At 47.1% G+C, this 19,729-nt stretch overlaps 1 long non-coding RNA gene and 1 pseudogene across 3 annotated transcripts in view; both read right to left on the minus strand.

Annotated features, from left to right (window-relative positions):
• LOC118146222 (uncharacterized) overlaps positions 1 to 19,729 on the minus strand; it is an 86,833-nt gene that overhangs the window by 13,055 nt on the left and 54,049 nt on the right. The window lies entirely within an intron of this gene.
• On the minus strand, positions 1,003 to 15,372 carry LOC100894929 (putative elongation factor 1-alpha-like 3; annotated as a pseudogene).

Raw genomic sequence — 19,729 nt, forward strand, 5'->3', positions numbered from 1 at the left:
CAAGAGTGGGGAACAATTTTCCATCTGGAGAAGGAGAGTAAAGCCTTGCAGACAAAGGAAACAGCAAATGCAAAGACTCCTGGATGTCAGACAGTGTATAGTCCAGGAAGGACAAGGAGATACATTAGTCTGTGATATGGTTTGGCTGTGCCCCCACCCAAATCTCATCTTGAACTGTAGCTTCCATCATCCCATGTGTAGTGGGAGGGACCCAGTGGGAGGAAATTGAATCGTGGGGGCTGGTTTTCCCATGCTGTTCTCATGGTAGTGAATAAGTCTCACAAGATCTGGTGGTTTTATAAAGGGCAGTTCCCCTGCACATGCCCTCTTGCCTGCTGCCATGTAAGACATGCCTTTGCTCCTCCTTGCCTTCCGCCATGATTGTGAGGCTTCATCCGCCATGTGGAAAGCCATGTGAGTCCATTAAACCACTTTTTCTTTATAAAGTATACAATCTCAGGTATTTCTTCATAGCAGTATGAAAATGGATTGATACAGGCTGACGCAAGGAATAGGAAAGAGCCAGAGAAAAGGCAGAGCTGGAACATGCTAGAAAACAGATCTTGTCTTGAAGACTGGAGTCCAAAACTGTCATTAAAGTCTCCCTAAAAGCTTGCAGATTTACATTTAGGGATTTATAAGTGCTCAGCAAGAACTTATTAAAATTTTAGTGTGTTCACAAATACTAGCACATTCTGGATCATCGCCCTGACAACCAGCATGGAATCCATCCAATGATTTGATTTGTGATCATTTTCAGGTCTAGTAATAATGTGTGGGGTTTTTTTTCCTCATTAAACTTTGTTTTAACAAGTCTCAAAATTCTGTGACAGATTTTTGGTCAAGTTGTTGCCATTAAAAAGTACTGATTTAAAAAACTAAAAACTTAAAACTGCCACATGAAAAAAAAAAAAAGTCCACAAAACATTCTCCTTTCCTTCTGAAAGTTTTACAATGCATTGTTATCATTATCAAGTCTTTTAGTATTACACTTACCTGGCCAATTGAAACAAACAGTTCTGAGACTGTTCTTCCACCAATTAAGACCAGGGTAGCATGTATTAGGGATAATATTTATTTAGCCTTCTGAACTTTCTGGGCAGACTTGGTGACCTTGCCAGCTCCAACAGCCTTCTTGTCCACTGCCTTGATGACACCCATGGCACCTGTCTGTCTCATATCATGAACAGCAAAACGACCCAGAGGTGAACAGTCTGAGAAGCTCTCAATACACATGGGCTTTTCAGGAACCATCTTCCAGCTTTTGACCAGAAGAGCAATCAATCTTTTCATTCAGCTTAGCAAACTTGCATGCTGTGTCAGCCATGTGGCAATCCAGACCAGGGGTGTAGCCAGCACTGATTTGGCCTGGATGGCTTAGGATAATCACCTGAGCAGTGAAGCCAGTTGCTTTTATTGGTGGGTCGTTTTTGCTGTCACCAGCAATGTTGCTATGACAAACATCCTCCACAGACACATTCTTGACATTGAAGCCCACATTGTCCCCAGGAAGAGCTTCACTCAGAGCTTCATGGTGCATTTAAACAGACCTTACTTCAGTGGCAACACTGACTGGAGCAAAGGTGACCACCATAACAGGTTTGAGAACACCAGTCTCCACTCGGCCAACTGGAACGGTACTAATACCACCAATTTTGTAGACATGCTGAAGAGGCAGACGCAAGGGCTTGTCAGTCGGACGAGATGGTGATAGGATGCAGTCCAGAGTCTCAAGCAGTGGGCTCCACTAGCATTGCCATCCTTATGGGTGACTTTCCATCCCTTGAACCAAGGCACGTTATACTTTCCAGCATGTTGCCACCATTCCAACCAGAAATTGGCACAAATGCTACTGTGTCGGGCTTGTAGCCCATTTATTTATTTGAGACAGGGTTTCACTCTTGTTGCCCAGGCTAGAGTGCAATGGCACAACCTCAGCTCACAGCAACCTCCACCTCCTGAGTTCAAGCAATTCGCCTGCCTCAGCCTCCTGAGTAGCTGGGATTACAGGCACGCGCCACCACACCGGGCTAATTTTTGTATTAGTAGAGACGGGGTTTCACCATGCTAGCCAGACTGGTCTCAAACTCCTGACCTCAGATAATCCACCTGCCTCAGCCTCCCAAAGTGCTGGGATTACAGGCATGAGCCACAGCCCCCAGCCCAATTTTCTTAAAGCAAGCGCTGACTTCCTTAACGGTTTCCTTGCATCTCTTCTGACTGTCGGGTGGCTCAGTGGAATCCATTTCGTTAACAGCAACAATCAGTTGCTTCGCACCCAGTGTGCACGCCGGAGGGCATGCTCACGGCTCTGCCCATTCTTGGAGATACCAGCTTCAAATTCACCGACACCAGCAGCAACAATCAGGACAGCACAGTCAGCCTGAGATTTCCCTGCAATCATGTTTCTGATGAAGTATCTGTGTCCAGGGGGCATAAATGATATTTGAGCAGTACTTGCTGGTCTCAAATTTCCACAGGGAGATATCCATGGTGATACCATGTTCCCACCCAGCTTTCAGTTTATCCAAGACCCAGACATACTTGAAGGAGCCCTTTCCCATCTCCGCAGCCTCCTTCTCAAATTTTTCAATGGTTCTTTTGTCAATACCACTGCATTTGTAGATCAGATGGCCAGTAGAGATGGACTTGCCTGAATCTATGAGTCCAATGCTGATAATGTGGATATGAGTTATTTCCTTTACCGTTTTGGCTTTTAGAAGTAGTTTTGACAACACCTGTGTTCTATTGACAAACCCACTGGGAAAAAAATGAAAAGAAGTAATGTTTTAATTGTCCCAGGATAAAGGGGGAAAGGTGGGTGTAGACTTGACATATAAATGATGTGTTTGTGTCAGATAAAGACCAACTGAATGGTTTGCAACGCCAGTCATGTTCTAGAACCGAACTGAGGTTTACTCACCCAGAGAAGCAAATCCAGATACCCACCCAGAGGTGTTTGTGGTGATAGAGAGAAAGGCATTTATTGTAGGGTGCCTAGCAAGGAAAATCAGGGCAGGTCATGCTTAAGACCCAAACTCCCCAGTGGCTATAAGCCAAGGACCTGCAAGGTAAGGTTTTTTTGTTGGTGGTGATGGTGGTTTTCTTTAGACAGAGTCTTGCTCTGTCCTCTGTTGCTCACCCTAAAGTGCAGTGATATGATCATAGCTCACTACACCTCGATTTCCTGGGCTCAAGTGATCCTCTAGCCTCAGCCTCCCAAGTAACTGGAACTAAAGGTGCCTGCCACCACACAGGGTAATTTTTTATTTTTAGTAGAGATGAGGTCTGCTATGTTGCCCAAGCTAGTTTTGAACTCCTGGGCTCAAGCAGTCCTCCCACCTTGGCCTCCCAGAGTTCTGGGATTAAAGGTATGAGCCACCAGATCTGGGGCAGATAAGGGATTTTTAAAAATGGGTAAACTTCAGGAAAGCAGAAACTACAGGCAAAATCATAAATCAATGCATGGAAGTTACATGGTTGGTTTTAGGTTAAAAGGGTGGGATATCTTGAAGTGGAGGCTTACAGGTTATAGGTAGTGTATTACAGCAACTGACACTGCTGTAAAGATACTACATGAGACTGGGTAATTTATAAATAAAAGAAGTTTAATTGACTCACAGTTCTGAATGGCTGGGGAGGCTTCAGGAAACTTACAATCATGGCAGAAAGTCAAGGGGAAGTAGGCACCTTCTTCACAAGGCGGCAGGAGAGAGATAGAGCAAGCAACGGGGAGTGCCACACTTTAAAACGACCAGTTCTCTTGAGAACTCACTCTCTGTTATGAGAACAGCATGGGAGAAACTGCCCTCATAAGCCAATCACCTCCCACCAGGTCCCTCCCTTAACACATGGGGATTACAATTCAAGATGAGATTTGGACACAGAAGCAAGCAATTCATTTTGAGTAAGCGGCAGTGTAGTTCAGCAAAACAACATCAGGTAGATTCAAAGATCTGATTTGCAATTGGTTAAGAAAGAGAAGCTTTGTTTAAAATTTTGAGTCAGTAGAAAACTGTTAACTGGCAAGGGGGAGTAACTTCCTCCAAGCCCCCGCAGGAGGAAACTTAGAACAAAGGGCAACAGTTAGAGTGTAGTGTTCCCTTTCCCCTTATCTGTGGCCTACATGTCAGTGGTTCTGGCCATTTGGTGGAGGGTCCCCTGTAGGGATCTGAGCATCTGAAAGACAATTCAGGAAGCTATGTTAAGATGTTCAGTTTCTCTAAGGAAAACAGACATCTCTGGGAGTCTAACTTCCTCAGCTATTGTTTTAGGCTACTACTCCCTTCTCATTTAACAAGTTACTTATTTAGTTCTCAGGGCTAGCTAGGTGCCTGGAATATCCTTTGAAAGATAGAGTCTCAGAGACAAAAACGGTGGAAGAATTGAGTTTCCATGCCACTCAAAGTAATAAAGGAATCAAAGCTCAGAATCACCTGGGCTAGAAGAGCAATTCATTTTGAGTAAGCGGCAGTGTAGTTCAGCAAAACAACATCATCTACCATATTAAATAAATCATGCTAATTCGAATTTTATCACTTTTAGTGCTTAGTTTCTGATTTGTTTAGCCTTGTTCATAAACTCCTTTTGTCATTGATACTAAAACATAATTTTCTTCCCATTTTAACTCTGAAATTGGGATGCATCTTAAAATCTACAGCCTCTTACAATTCCAACTGACAGCACTTTTTCCCTTTTAAATGCGACATAAAATAATAATGCATCTTACAATGGATGTTGCTTCAGACTCAATGAAGCACAGCATGTGCCAACAAGTTAATACCTAGTTTTGTTTGTAAATAAGTAAGTCATATGAAAAATTCAAATGTTGAAGTCAGTATGGGGTCTATAGAATATTTTTCCTTGAAAGACTTTACATACTACTGTAGTTGGAGTATCGCTGATGGCAATGAGGCAATGAGACGAAGTTTTCATCACAGGAGTGAGATGGTCAGATTACCATATGGGGAAGCTACTCTAGCACCACCCTGGAGAGAAAAAGAGAGACAAGGTTTGCAGTAGAGCAAGTAAAGGCCTAAACTCAGGAAATACAAGGAAAGATGAGGACATAAATTGAGGAGCTATGCAGGAGGCAGTCTCAACAGGATTTAATGATTGATTAGATGTGTGAAAGTAAGGCTGTGTAGACAGGAGAAGGAAGGAGAAGGAGGAGGCGGGGATGATGCTGGGTTTCTGGATGGAAGGGAGGAGCATCCCCAAGGTACAGAAAGGTAGTGAAGGTTGAGATGGTATGATTATGACCATAATAATGGTGACAGTGGTACTGGTGAGGAAGGCTGTGATGGGTGACGATAATAATGTTGGTGATGACAGTGATGGTGTCCGCCGTTACAGAGGTGATGATAATGGTGGCAGTGATGTGTGATGATGGCAATAAAAATGGTGGTGATGATGGTAATGATGATGGAGGTGACGAGAGTGGTAATGAAAATAGTGGTGATAGTGGTGGCGATGACAGTGGGTGGCAATGACAGTAGTGATAACGGAGGTAAATAAAAAGTGATGACAGTGATGGTGGCGGGTGGGAATGGGGGTGATGTTAGTGGTGGAGATGATGGAAATGGTGATGGTGGAGGTGATAGTGGTAGGGGTGAAGACGTGGTGGTAACGAAACTGGCTTGCATTTTAATAATCGTAGTGGTGATGGTGATGCTGATGGTGATGGTGGTGGTGATGGTAATGGTGGTGGTGATGGTGGTGGATGGTGATGGTGATGGTGGTGGTGGTGGTGATGGTGATGGTGGTGGATGGTGATGGTGATGGTGATGGTGATGCTGATGGTGATGGTGATGGTGGTGGTGATGGTGGTGGTGATGGTGATGGTGATGGTGGTGGTGGTGGTGGTGATGGTGATGGTGATGGTGATGGTGGTGGATGGTGATGCTGATGCTGATGGTGATGGTGATGGTGGTGGTGATGGTGGTGGTGATGGTGGTGGTGATGGTGATGGTGATGGTGGTGGTGGTGATGGTGATGGTGATGGTGATGGTGGTGGATGGTGATGGTGATGCTGATGGTGATGGTGATGGTGGTGGTGATGGTGATGGTGATGGTGGTGGTGATGGTGATGGTGATGTGGTGGTGATGGTGATGGTGGTGGTGATGGTGATGGTGATGGTGGTGGATGGTGATGGTGATGCTGATGGTGATGGTGATGGTGGTGGTGATGGTGATGATGATGGTGGTGGTGATGGTGATGTGGTGGTGATGGTGGTGGTGATGGTGATGGTGATGGTGGTGGATGGTGATGGTGATGCTGATGGTGATGGTGATGGTGGTGGTGATGGTGATGGTGGTGGATGGTGATGGTGATGGTGATGGTGGTGGTGATGGTGATGGTGGTGGATGGTGGTGGTGATGGTGATGGTGGTGGTGATGGTGATGGTGATGGTGGTGGTGATGGTGATGGTGGTGGTGATGGTGATGGTGATGGTGGTGGATGGTGATGGTGATGCTGATGGTGATGGTGATGGTGGTGGTGATGGTGATGGTGATGGTGGTGGTGATGGTGATGGTGGTGGTGATGGTGATGGTGATGGTGGTGGATGGTGATGGTGATGCTGATGGTGATGGTGATGGTGGTGGTGATGGTGATGGTGGTGGATAGTGATGGTGATGGTGATGGTGGTGGTGATGGTGATGGTGGTGGATGGTGATGGTGATGGTGATGGTGGTGGTGGTGATGGTGATGGTGATGGTGATGGTGGTGGATGGTGATGGTGATGCTGATGGTGATGGTGATGGTGGTGGTGATGGTGATGGTGATGGTGGTGGTGATGGTGATGGTGATGTGGTGGTGATGGTGATGGTGGTGGTGATGGTGATGGTGATGGTGGTGGATGGTGATGGTGATGCTGATGGTGATGGTGATGGTGGTGGTGATGGTGATGATGATGGTGGTGGTGATGGTGATGTGGTGGTGATGGTGGTGGTGATGGTGATGGTGATGGTGGTGGATGGTGATGGTGATGCTGATGGTGATGGTGATGGTGGTGGTGATGGTGATGGTGGTGGATGGTGATGGTGATGGTGATGGTGGTGGTGATGGTGATGGTGGTGGATGGTGGTGGTGATGGTGATGGTGGTGGTGATGGTGATGGTGATGGTGGTGGTGATGGTGATGGTGGTGGTGATGGTGATGGTGATGGTGGTGGATGGTGATGGTGATGCTGATGGTGATGGTGATGGTGGTGGTGATGGTGATGGTGATGGTGGTGGTGATGGTGATGGTGGTGGTGATGGTGATGGTGATGGTGGTGGATGGTGATGGTGATGCTGATGGTGATGGTGATGGTGGTGGTGATGGTGATGGTGGTGGATAGTGATGGTGATGGTGATGGTGGTGGTGATGGTGATGGTGGTGGATGGTGATGGTGATGGTGATGGTGGTGGTGATGGTGATGGTGGTGGTGATGGTGGTGGTGATGGTGATGGTGGTGGATGGTGATGGTGATGGTGATGGTGGTGGTGATGGTGATGGTGGTGGTGATGGTGGTGATGGTGGTGGTGATGGTGATGGTGGTGGTGATGGTGGTGGTGATGGTGATGGTGGTGGTGGTGGTGGTGGTGATGGTGATGGTGGTGGATGGTGATGGTGATGGTGGTGGTGATGGTGATGGTGATGGTGATGGTGGTGGATGGTGATGGTGATGCTGATGGTGATGGTGATGGTGGTGGTGATGGTGATGGTGATGGTGGTGGTGATGGTGATGGTGGTGGTGATGGTGGTGGTGGTGATGGTGATGGTGATGGTGATGCTGATGGTGGTGGTGATGGTGGTGGTGATGGTGATGGTGATGGTGGTGGTGATGGTGATGGTGGTGGTGGTGGTGGTGATGGTGATGGTGATGGTGATGGTGGTGGTGATGGTGATGGTGATGGTGGTGGTGATGGTGATGGTGGTGGTGGTGGTGATGGTGGTGGTGATGGTGATGGTGGTGATGGTGATGGTGATGGTGGTGGATGGTGATGGTGATGGTGGTGGATGGTGATGGTGATGGTGGTGGATGGTGATGGTGATGGTGGTGGTGATGGTGATGGTGATGGTGATGGTGGTGGATGGTGATGATGATGGTGATGATGATGGTGATGGTGATGATAAGTGTGGTAATGATTTGTGGTAGTGGGAGTGGTGATGACGATTAACATAGCAGAATGATCATCATGGTATTTTAACCAGGAGGCCTAGAAGTAAAAGTAGTCATACTGGGGACTGGTCTCTTCAGCTGCCCCACCTTGACCCCAAGCACCTACTGGAGAAATCCAACCTTCTTCAGGCCTCATCCCAAAACAACTATCACGGCTTTTTCTTCCTATCCCAACTGTAGGTATCACTCTCAGTCCCTGATCACTCAATGGAAAATAAAATATAAGTGAACGTTGGAACCAGTGAACTCCCCCCACAGCAAAGAATATCCATTATTTACCCATAAAAATATTTCAAGAGTTATTAGCATATAAACTGTGATTAATTAAATTTGCAAAAATTGTTTCCAATGCATGCAAATGAGGTGGTTCCTGCGGGACGAGACTAAGGCGTTGCTCTCTCACCTGCTGCTCAAGGACACAGCTGCAAGGAAGTTACTCGACACTCTTTTCTGCTCCAGAGGCTTCGGAAAAGATAGGACTACAGAGTCCACCTCAAACCTGGTTCTGCCCTGAGCTTTTCCAGCTTCACCCTTCTCCATCAGGTCTACCCGATTAAGGAAGTAAATCTGGAGGATGATCTTCCTATTTGGGAATTGATTCACATGCAGGAGCACTGAAGGGGCCAAAACATCATGGAGTTTGAAGGAACGAGAAAGGAGGAAATCAGCTTTTAGTCCACTCTGACCACCGAGCCCAGGAAGGGGGTGAGACTAGATCAAGGTTGCAACGCTTTCTCTATGCCACTCTAAATTCTTCCAGGGTTTTCATGACATCAGCAAGAACCAGGATCGCATACCCAGTGGAAGCTGGCCCAGAACTTGCAGCCAGGAGAAAAAGCTTTAGCCTAAGGAAGGCGGTGGGACCAAACTGGGTTCTAGTGGCTTCCAGAATCTGAAGGGTTTCTTTGTGGTCTCTGTCTTGTAAGTCTCCAGATGCTCCTGGCTGAATCCCTAGGCATTTGGTGCCAACAAAGTGTTCCTAAGCGTTTCAGTTGTCCAAGGACATATCCAGGTGCCCAGGAGCCACCCTGGTACAGACTCAGTGTTCAAAGGGGGCTGTTCTTCCTGCAGCCTCTCCAGGCTCAATCAGAGGAGGTTCCTTCTGTCACTTGCTCCAATGATACCTCTAGCCTTTCCTCTCTCCTGAACTCCATATACAACTGCCCACTGCGCTTTTCCACCTGGAGGTCCCCTGGGTACCTTGGGTTCAACTACCCTCAAAATCTCTCCATCCCCTTCTCCACTTATCTTCTTGTGTTCCTACTTTGGAACCTCTATCCACACGGTTACCCAAGGATCAGTCAGGAATATTCTTTGAAAACAATTTTTTTGGAGACAAGATCTTACTCTATTGCCCAGGTTGGAGGACTGCTGCACAATAATAGCTCACTGCAGCCTTGAACTCCTGGGCTCAAGCCATCCTCCTGCCTCAGCCTCCAGAGTAACTGGGATGACAGGCACACAGCACCATGTCCAGCTAATTTTTTATTTTTTTAAAAACAGAGTCTCACTACGTTGTCCAGGCTGATTTTGAACTCCTGGCCTCAAGTGATACTCCTGTAACAGCCTCCCAAGGAACTGGGAAAACAGGTATGAAGCACTATGCCTGGTCAGTCAGGCCCCAACTGACTTACCCTCCCCTTCTTTCCCCACATCTAATCACCAGGTCCTATTGATAAGACCTCCTCTTTAGCATCGCTAAACTCTGACGGCACCTCCCGCTTCCCACTGCTACCTGAGTTGAGCCAACATCCTCTCCAGAATGGATGATCACAGTAGCTTCCTAACTGGTCTCTCTGCCTCCACGTTTGCCTTCCTCTTGTTTATCCTTTATTTTATTTTACTTTAATTTTTTTAGACAGGTCTCACTATGTTGCCCAGGCTAGTCTCAAACTCCTGGGCTCCAGTGATCTTCCCCCCTCGGCTTCCCAAATGGTTGGGATCACAGGCATGAGCCACTGCACCCAGCCACCTCCAGGGTCATCTCATGTGATGGTTAATCTTATGTGCCAACATGACTGGGGTAACAGATGCCTAGATAGCTGGTAAAACATGATTTCTGACTGTGTCTGTGAGGGTGTTTCTGGAAGAGAATAGCATTTGAATCAGCGGATGGACTGAAGAAGACCCATCCTCCCTCAAGGGGGTGGGCATCACCCAATCCTTGAAGACCCAGACGTCCTTTCCAAAAAGGAAAAGGAAGGGAATTTTCTCTCTCCCTCTCTCTCTCCCTCTTTCTCCCTCTCTCTCTCCCCCCTCTTACTCTCCCTGTCTCTCTCCTCTCTCCCTCTCTCCCCCTCTTTCACTCTCCCTGTCTCTCTCCTCTCTCTCTCTCCCCCTCTCACTCTCCCTGTCTCTCTCCTCTCTCCCTCTCTCCCCCTCTCTCACTCTCCCTGTCTCTCTCCTCTTTCCCTTTCTCCCTCTCTCCCCCTCTCTCACTCTCCCTTGTCTCTCTCCTCTCTCCCCCTCTCACTCTCCCCTTCTCTCTCCCTCTTGCTCCCTCTCTCTCTCCCCCCCTCACTCTCCCTGTCTCTCTCCTCTCTCCCTCTCTCCCCCTCTTTCACTCTCCCTGTCTCTCTCCTCTCTCTCTCCCCCTCTCACTCTCCCTGTCTCTCTCCTCTCTCCCTCTCTCCCCCTCTCTCACTCTCCCTTTCTCTCTCCCTCTCTCTCTCCCTCTTGCTCCCTCTCTCTTCCCCCTCACTCTCCCTGTCTCTCTCCTCTCTCCCTCTCTCTCCTCTCTCCCTTTCTCTCCCCCCACCAAGCCAGAGAAGGGTTGAAAAACCCAGCCTTCTCTTGCCTTTGACATCAGAGCTCCCAGTTCCCACAGGCATTTGGACTCTGGGACTCTTGGCTCTCAAGCCTTTGGCTTTGGATTGAATTACACCACTGGCTTTCCTGGTTCTCCAGCATGCAGACAGCATATGATGGAGGACTTCTTAACCTCCACAGTCATGAGTCAGTTCCCAAACTAAATCTCTTCTATCCCTATGGATGTGCCATTGATGCTATTGGACTGAGGCAGCTCCCAAACACAGAATATGACCATTGCTTACGAGCTCTCCTGCTTTAAAGCCCCGCTAAGTAAAGAAAACCCCAACTCCTCAGCCTGAGACTTGAGGGAATCTTGAGAGGCTGCCTGCCTCCCATCTTGTCCCACTCCCGCACTGTCTACACCCCATCCCTTATCCCAGCAGCCTCGCTCCATTTGCTGCGTATGCTGCCCCCTTCCAAACTTCTCGGTGCGCCAACCCTCCCTAACCCATCCAGCCATGCACTCCTGCTTCATAACCCATCCTTTTCCAGCTCTCCAGGCAGAGCCGCTTCCCTCTGTGCATTCCCACAGCACTTACTGCCTCCCTCTTTGGCAGCCTCACCACGCCCCACGTCCTCACGGTGAATGTGGCTTTCTTGCCCCTCTGGGCCAGGACAGGGCGATGTAGCTTGTGCAGTGGTGAGAGTGCAGCCTGGGAGTTGCACTGATTGGGTTTTTCAGCCCTTCTCTGGCTCTAATCAGAGGGCTGCTGGTTGGCTATTTTTATAGTTATTTGTGATCATATACTAAGGAGGGGTGGATTATTCATGAGTTTTTCCAGGAAAAGAGTGAGCAATTCTCGAACTAAGGGTTCCTCCCCTTTTTAGACCACATAGGGTAACTTCTGGACATTGACACAGCGTTTGTACACTGTCATGGCGCTAGAGGAAGTGTATTTTAGAAGTTAATTCGTTATAATTAACCTATAATGAGCAGTGAGGATGACCGGAGGGCATTTTCACCGCCATCTTGGCTTTGGTGCCTTTCGGCGGGCTTCTCTACTGCGACCTGTACGATTAGCAGGGACTTTATGACCTATATCTTGCGATACCAGTTCTGTGGACCCCCCATCTCATCCTGTGACTGAGAATCCCTAGCCCCCTGGGAATGCAGCCCAGCAGGTCTTGGCCTTAATTTACCCAGCCCCTACTCAATGGAGTTGCTCTGGGTCAAACGCCTCTGAGCCCTAAGCCCATGGGATTCCTCGACAAGGCCACTGGGACCTCAAGCAACATACCAGGCACTAAAGATCATGGCACCCAAAACCAGAACCCTCCAGAAACCAAGAAACCCATCCAGGATGGCATCCAGACAGCTACAGGGGTCTGTTGTTGGGGTAATCTTTGAATAAGTTAAGATTGCAGAGGCCTGACAATAACCACAGGGAGGCCTGGTAGTTAACAGCATTGGCAGAGACAAGGCACAGCCATGGCAAGGGAGCATTCAAATCCACTTTGTGTCTAAACATCTCTCTCCCTGACTCCCCCACACAGAATGAGCCTGAATAGTCCTAGACATGCATCGGCAGGTTCCTTTCATCTTTCTGATGTGTAACCAGTTTCTTTCTTTTTTTTTTTTTTTTTTGAGATGGAGTCCCACTCTGTCCCCCAGGCTGGAGTGCAACGGTGCGATCTTGGCTCACTGACTGCAACCTCCACCTCCAGGTTTCAAGCATTTCTCCTGCCTCAGCCTCCTGAGTAGCTGGGATTACAGGCAAGTGCCACCACGCCTGGCTAATTTTTGTATTTTAGTAGAGACAGGGTTTCACCATGTTGGTCAGGCTGGTCTCGAACTCCTGACCTCATGATCCGCCCACCTCAGCGCCAAAAGTGCTGGGATTTATAGGCATGAGCCCACCTGTTCCCATTTCTAGCCCCCGCAATAACAAAGCACACCCAGCCCACCTGTTCCCATTTCTAGCCCCCGCAATAACAAAGCATATGTGAATATACCCCCCAAACTCCCCTCCTCAAAGGAGACACACCATGAGGACTTGCACCATCTTGCTTTGCCCCTTAATATTTATTGGACATTGTGCCATAACAGTAGGTGTAAATCTGTCTCACAATTGTCAACAGTTATGGATGCAACATAATTTAATGGGTCCCCTCCTGACAGGCCTTTAATAAGTTATTAAACACCATGCCTTATCCTCACAGCAGCCTCTTGAGACACACGTCTTGTGCCTGTGGTACCATCTAAAACGATTAGAATCGAAATCCTGAATCCTGGCTGCAGCGTAGAATCACCGAGGGGGTTGGTCTGCCCCGCAGAGGCTGAGGTTCAGTGACTGACTCTCCCTGCCAGCCTCTGGCCCCAGCTGCCGTGTGTGCTGCTCAGACCTGTGCGAGGCCTGGCAGTGATTCATCCACCTGTTTTTATTTTGTATTAAAGTTGTTATTCCTGCCTGCTGCCGCTACCTCCAGGCTATTTCTCAGGACATTAACCTTTACAGCCTTCCTCTCCACTGTTCCTCGGGGTTGAATTTGATTCCACTCAGGAGACCAGGGGACAGAGCCACGGCAGCCACAAAACTGGGCAGTTAACAGAAGAGCTGCCCATCCCAGCTGAGACTGGTGGCCTTTGGTTCAGTCCTCTGGATTGTGATTTGGACCCAGACACAAATGCAGAGAAAGACACAGAGAAGGGTGGAGAGAATGTAGACAGAGAAGAGAGAGAGACAAACAGCTGTGCCCTCATGCCTAACTGTACAAAGATGGCTTGTAGGAATTTTCCATCCGGTAAACAAGTCAATATGAGTCATGTACTAAGAAACTGCTATCAGTGAAAACAGCTGAGATTATTAGTGCTCACTGAATGCCAAAGAAAACATAGACATCACCTCTGGTCCTCTCTGAAACCCTACAAAGAGGTACTATTATGAAGAAACTATAACCCAGTGAATCAAGTGCCTTTGCTTAAGTGTATCAGTCAGTATAGTCTAGGTTATGCTGCCATAACAAACAGTCCCAAAAATCTCATTAGAGTGAAATAACAGAGAGCCTAAGATTAGCTCTCACTCAAGCTAAATGTCCATCAGGAGTTGACAGTGACTCTGCTCCAGGCCACCTCCTCTAGTGGACAGGATCATCCACTTCTTAGATAACCCCTTAAGGACAGAAGCACCAACATAGTCCCCAGTGATGAGCTGGTGAATGAATATTCTGTGAGAGTAGATAATGTATATGCGTGTGTGTATATACATATCTTGATTATAAATTTTACTGATAAAAGATGTATAGCATACAGTTTACAAATAGTTATAAAATATACAACACTCTTTACTGGAAATTCCCCACAGCCAAATGATTCTAACAGAAAGCTTTTGTTGATTTTTATTATACAACTCTTATTTCCATATCCCCTCTAGGGTTGGAATTCAGCTATGACTCCAGAATGGTTTTTTGCTATTCACAATGTAACAGCTACCAAGATGACACTTTTCAGTTTAATTTGCTTTTGCTTCCATTGCTTTCTCAGGTCGATACAAGAACCCAAACAATTAATAGAGCCCCGATTTGAAGTGTTTGCCCATTCTGGTGGTATAAATGCTCCTGTGATGGCCAATGTCAAGCTTGAACAGTGAGGTCACTGCATGAAGAACTGGGAAAGAAGTGTGTATTTGCACACTGTTATGTAATATTTCCATCTCACAGATACAATGCACATAAATACATTCAAGAACTTAGCTAGTAGTAAAATGCAATAAAGCAGGAAGTGGTGGGTTGGGGGTATTTCTTTCCTTTGTTTTTAACAGAATGTGTTTAGCTACAAATTTACGTAATTTAATTTTTAATGATGGTCGAATTTAATAGCCAGTTTAGAAAATTCCTGCATGCCTCTGTTATATTCCCCCAGCGGCTGGAGTTCCCCCATGGTCCTCAGCTGTCAGCCCTCTGTAGGAATTACCTTCAGCCGAAGAGCTCCATCTTACCCAAGATCACCTCCCTTTCTTTCTTTCTTTCCTTCCTTCCTTTTTCTTTTTCTTGAGATAGGGTCTTGCTCTATTGAGCTCCATCTCGCCTAAGATCACTTCCCTTCCTTCCTTCCTTTCTTTCTTCCTTCCTTCCTTTCTTTCTTTCTTTCAGGTGGAGCCTTGCTCTGTTGCTTAGGCTGGAGTGCAGTGCCAAGATCACAGCTCACTGCAGCCCCAACCTCCCAGACTCAAGTGATCCTGCCACCTCAGCTTCTCAAGTAACTGGGACTACAGGTTTGCACCACCATGCCCAGCTGACTTTTTTGTATTTTTGGTAGAGATGGGGTTTTGCCATGTTGCCCAGGCTGGTCTCAAACTCCTGGGCTCAAGCAATTCACCCACCTCAGCCGCCTGAAGTGTTGGAATGACTCCTCCCCTTCCATAGGGGTAGCTTGCATCCAGCGAGCCACTGACATGGGGGTATAAAAGTCCAGATGATTGCTGCAACTTGGGACATCACTGAAGGACCACAAGCCTCAGGGCTTTGTGTGGAACCCACTCCTGTCTTCCCGATTGTGCTTTCTTCCTCCCACATGAGTGCAGGTACTAAGAACACGGCCTGGTAAAGTTCACAAGTTAGTCTCCACCTACACTGTGCTTCCTAAGGAGCCCCCCACGACCCCGCCACTCTGGGCCCCAGGCTGATCAAGCAGCTCTGTCTGGAGCAGTTATTTTGTCATTACCAGAGAAGGAAAGAGATCCCTGAAGGGCCTCACTTCTGCTCCACCCTCACTGGTCAGAGCTAGTCACATGATCCTACCCAACCATCCTTCCTAATTTTCTAGAAGTGAGAGAGCCAGTGATATAGTTTGGAAATTTGTCCCTGTCCAAAACTCATGTTGAATTGTACTTCCCAGTGCTGGAGGTGGGGCCTGGTGGGAGGCATTTGAATCATGGTGGCAGATTGCTCATGGCTTGGTGCTGTATTCGTAATAGGGAGTTCTTATGACACCTGGTCATTTAAAAGTGTGTAGCACCCCTGCTTTTTGCTTCTGCTCTAATTGTGTGATGTGCCTGCTGCCCCTTTACCTCCTGCCATGAGTAAAAGCTCCCTGAGGCCCCCCTAGAAGCCAAGCAGATGTCAGCATTATGCCTCCTCACAGAACCATGAGCCAAATAAACCTCTTCTTTATAAATTACCCAGCCTCAGGTATGTCTTTGTAGCAATATGAGCATGGACTAATACAGCCAGAATACTCAGCAAACAGCACTCACTCATGCTCACTGCTGCACAGTCACACAGCTGACCAACAACAGCTCTGGGGTGAAATTCCAGGTCTCTCTGGCCACAAATCCTCTCCTTCCAGACCATTTAAGAATTGAGACTCTCACTTGGACTGGGCACAGTGGCACACACTTGTAATACCAGCTACTTGGGAGGCTGAGGCAGGAGGATAGCCTGAGCCAAGGGTTGGAGACTCCTCACTAGGTCTTGAGAATATGAAGATGAACAATGTTCATCTTCCAACAACACTAAAGCTAATAGATAGACTTGTAAGGTCAGAAATCCACAAACTGACTGAATCTTATTATCCCCAGGAGACCCCTAAAAGACCACTCATCAGTGTCAAAAAATACACTTCATTCTCCTGTCTCACATACACTGCAGACATCATTAATCAACTATGGCACTTTCTCCTGATGAGCCTGGATGGGGCAAGCATCAGGAGTCACAGCTCCTGACAGACATTACCAATCGATCAGAGAACGTGCATAATTTGAAAACTTTGTCATTTAGAAACCTCCATTTTATACGTGGGAAAATGGAGGCCATAAACCACATGGTAAGTCAGTTTGGCCACCACATAGCTGATGCTGGAGCAAAGATATACGTGCATGTAGGGCAAAAGGCAGTCTTCCTTAAAACCCCAGAGTGCTCACTGCTAGGAGGTGAAAAGCCAGCCTCAGCCCAGGAGCTCTCCCAAGTAATCCACCTTGATTAGTTGATAATCATATTCACAGCAAAAAACAATATTTGCCACATATAGGGCAACTTCCAGTGTTAAGTGCCTTAAAGGCACTTCTCATTTCTCCTCTTTAAACCATCCCACTGGGAGGCTGAGGCAGGAGGATCACTTGACCCTAGCAGTTTCAGACCAGCCTGGGCAACATGGCAAAGCTCCGTCTCTACAAAAAATACAAAAATTAGCCAGGTGTCATGGCACATGCCTGTAGTTCCAGCTACTCGAGAGGCTGAGGCAGGAGGATCCCTGGAGCCCGGGAGGCAGAGGTTGCAGTGAACCACAATCATGCCATTGAATTCCAGCCTGGACGGCAGAGTGAGACGCCGTCTCAGTGTCTCAAAAAAAAAAAAAAAAAAAAACCCAAGGTGGTCAGTGATAGGTTATACGATATCTGTCCATTTAAAAGAGAAAACCAAGACTCAGGTAAAATAATTTGCCCAAAATCACACAGCCAGCAGTGATGATACTAGGTTTCATTGAATGAACGTTTATTATGTGCCAGGTCCTGAACTAAGGGATGCTCTATCTCTTTTAATCCTCACAGCAGTCCTATGAATGGAGTGGTATCACTCTCATGCTACAGACAAGAAACTTAAGACCAGGGACAGTGGCTCATGCCTGTAATCCCAGCACTTTGAAAGGCCAAGGGGGAAGATAACTTGAGGCCAGGAGTTCCAGACCAGCCTGGGCAACACAGCAAGGCCTCTACCTCTACCAAAAATAAAAAATTAGCTGGGCATGGTGGCATACGCCTGTAGTCTCAGCTACTCAAGAGGCTGAGGTTAGAGATCACTTGAGCACAGGAGTTCAAGGCTGCAGTGAGCTATTATCACACCACTGCACTCCAGCCTGGGTGATGGATGAGGTCCTATCTCAATAAAAAGAAAAAAGTAAGTTGAGACTTAGTGAGGATATATCCGTCGGCCTAAGCTCACTAAAGTGGGATTGGAATTCAGACAGCCCGACTCTACCATTGTTTTAGTGCAGGCTGCTATAACAAATACCATTAACTGGGTGATTCAACATTTAGTTCTCACACTTCTGAAGACTGAAAGTTTCAGATCAAGGTCAGTGTCAGCTGTGTGGCCAAATCCAAAGCCATGTGCCTGCAGATTTGGTATCTGGTGAGGCCTCTCTTCCTGGTTTGCAGATGGCCACCTTCTTACTGACTCCTCACAGGGCAGAGACACATCACCTTTCTTATGACTCTTCTTTTTTTTTTTTTTTGAGATGCAATCTTGCTCTGTCACCCAGGCTGAAGTGCAGTGGCACGATCTTGGCTCACTGCAACCTCCATCTCCCAGATTCAAGCGATTCTCCTGCCTCAGCCTCCTGAGTAGCTGGGACTACAGGCACGCATCACCATGCCTGGCTAATTTTTGTATTTTTAGTAGAGACAGCGTTTCACCTTGCTGGCCTGGCTGGTCTCAAACTCCTGACCTCATGGTCTGCCCACTTCGGTCTCCCAAAGTGCTGGGATGACAGGCATAGCCACCTCGCACAGCCTTATGACTCTTTATAAGGTCACTAACCTCATTAATGAGGGCTCCATCTTCATGACCTAACTACCTCCCAAAGGCCCCACCTCCTAATCCCATCACTTTGGGGGTTAGGGCTTCAACATATGAATGGGGGCAAGGGGGGACTAACATTCAATCCATAGCAACCATTCATGCTCATGACAGTGTCAGCCTGAAATAATCAAAAGAACCAAAAACCGTTATTCAAGCACAAAGCTGAGAATGGTCATTTGCGTAACACAGACTCCAAAGAACTAGGGTCAGTGATTCAAGATGAAAAGTTTAGGTCCTGCTTATACAGGCAGAAAACAAAGACATTCAGTGGGATTATAACGTTTTCTATACTAGGCAGGTTGATGAGTTATGACCATTGTATTAGTTATAGTTTGTTTTCTTTTCCTGTCCAATTTAAGAGACTGTATTCCACAGTCCATCTTAGACAATGATAGCCGAAAGGTCTTTGTGTGATTCCAATCCCACTTTTGTGAGCTTAGGTCAATGGATGCATCCTCACCAAGCTGCAAGTTTCTTTTTCCTTCTTACTGAGACAGGGTCCAGCCCTGTCACCCAGGCTGGAGTGCAGTAGTGCGATCACAGCTCACTGCAGCCTCAAACTCCCATGCTCAGGCAATCCCCCCACCTCAGCCTTTTGAGTAGCTAAGACTAGAGAAAGGGAAGTTTATCTATAGTGAATATCAACCGCTAAGAGAGAAGGAGTCTTCTCTGGTGCCCTTTAGTCCTGTACAACACAACACAACACTTACAACACAACATTTACAATTACATCACGTAATCAAGCTGAAATTGAAGAGGCAAACAAAGGGAAAGACTCATCTAGTGCTCGCTTCAGCAGCACATATACTAAAATTGGAATGATACAGAGAAGATTAGCAAAATATTTTAATAATTAAAATAAATTAATTAATTAATTAAAAAGACTAATCTAACCAGAGAAACAAAGGTAACAGGCGCCCAAGTTACAGCTGCCTCTCATGTGGTTCAGGTCCTATAATCACATTCCCTGAAGGCTCAAAATGCTTTAAAGTTCCAACAGCTTACATTTGAATTACTTATTTTCACAACAGTAAATGGTAATAAACAGACAAGTTGGGATTTGAACTGCCCGTTAGCCTGAAATCACCAATTACTAATCTCTACTACCCCTTCCGGCAAGTCCTGCTGCCCATCTCAGGGTGACGATAAGGAGAGACTTGGAGCTGCACCTGGGACCCAGAGACCATGCAGGTTTGTGGAGCAGGGCGAGGCAAGAGAGCACGGACTGCCAACCC

The sequence above is a fragment of the Callithrix jacchus genome, chromosome 12 (assembly GCF_049354715.1).
Source record: "Callithrix jacchus isolate 240 chromosome 12, calJac240_pri, whole genome shotgun sequence".
Classification (NCBI taxonomy): Eukaryota; Metazoa; Chordata; class Mammalia; order Primates; family Cebidae; genus Callithrix; species Callithrix jacchus.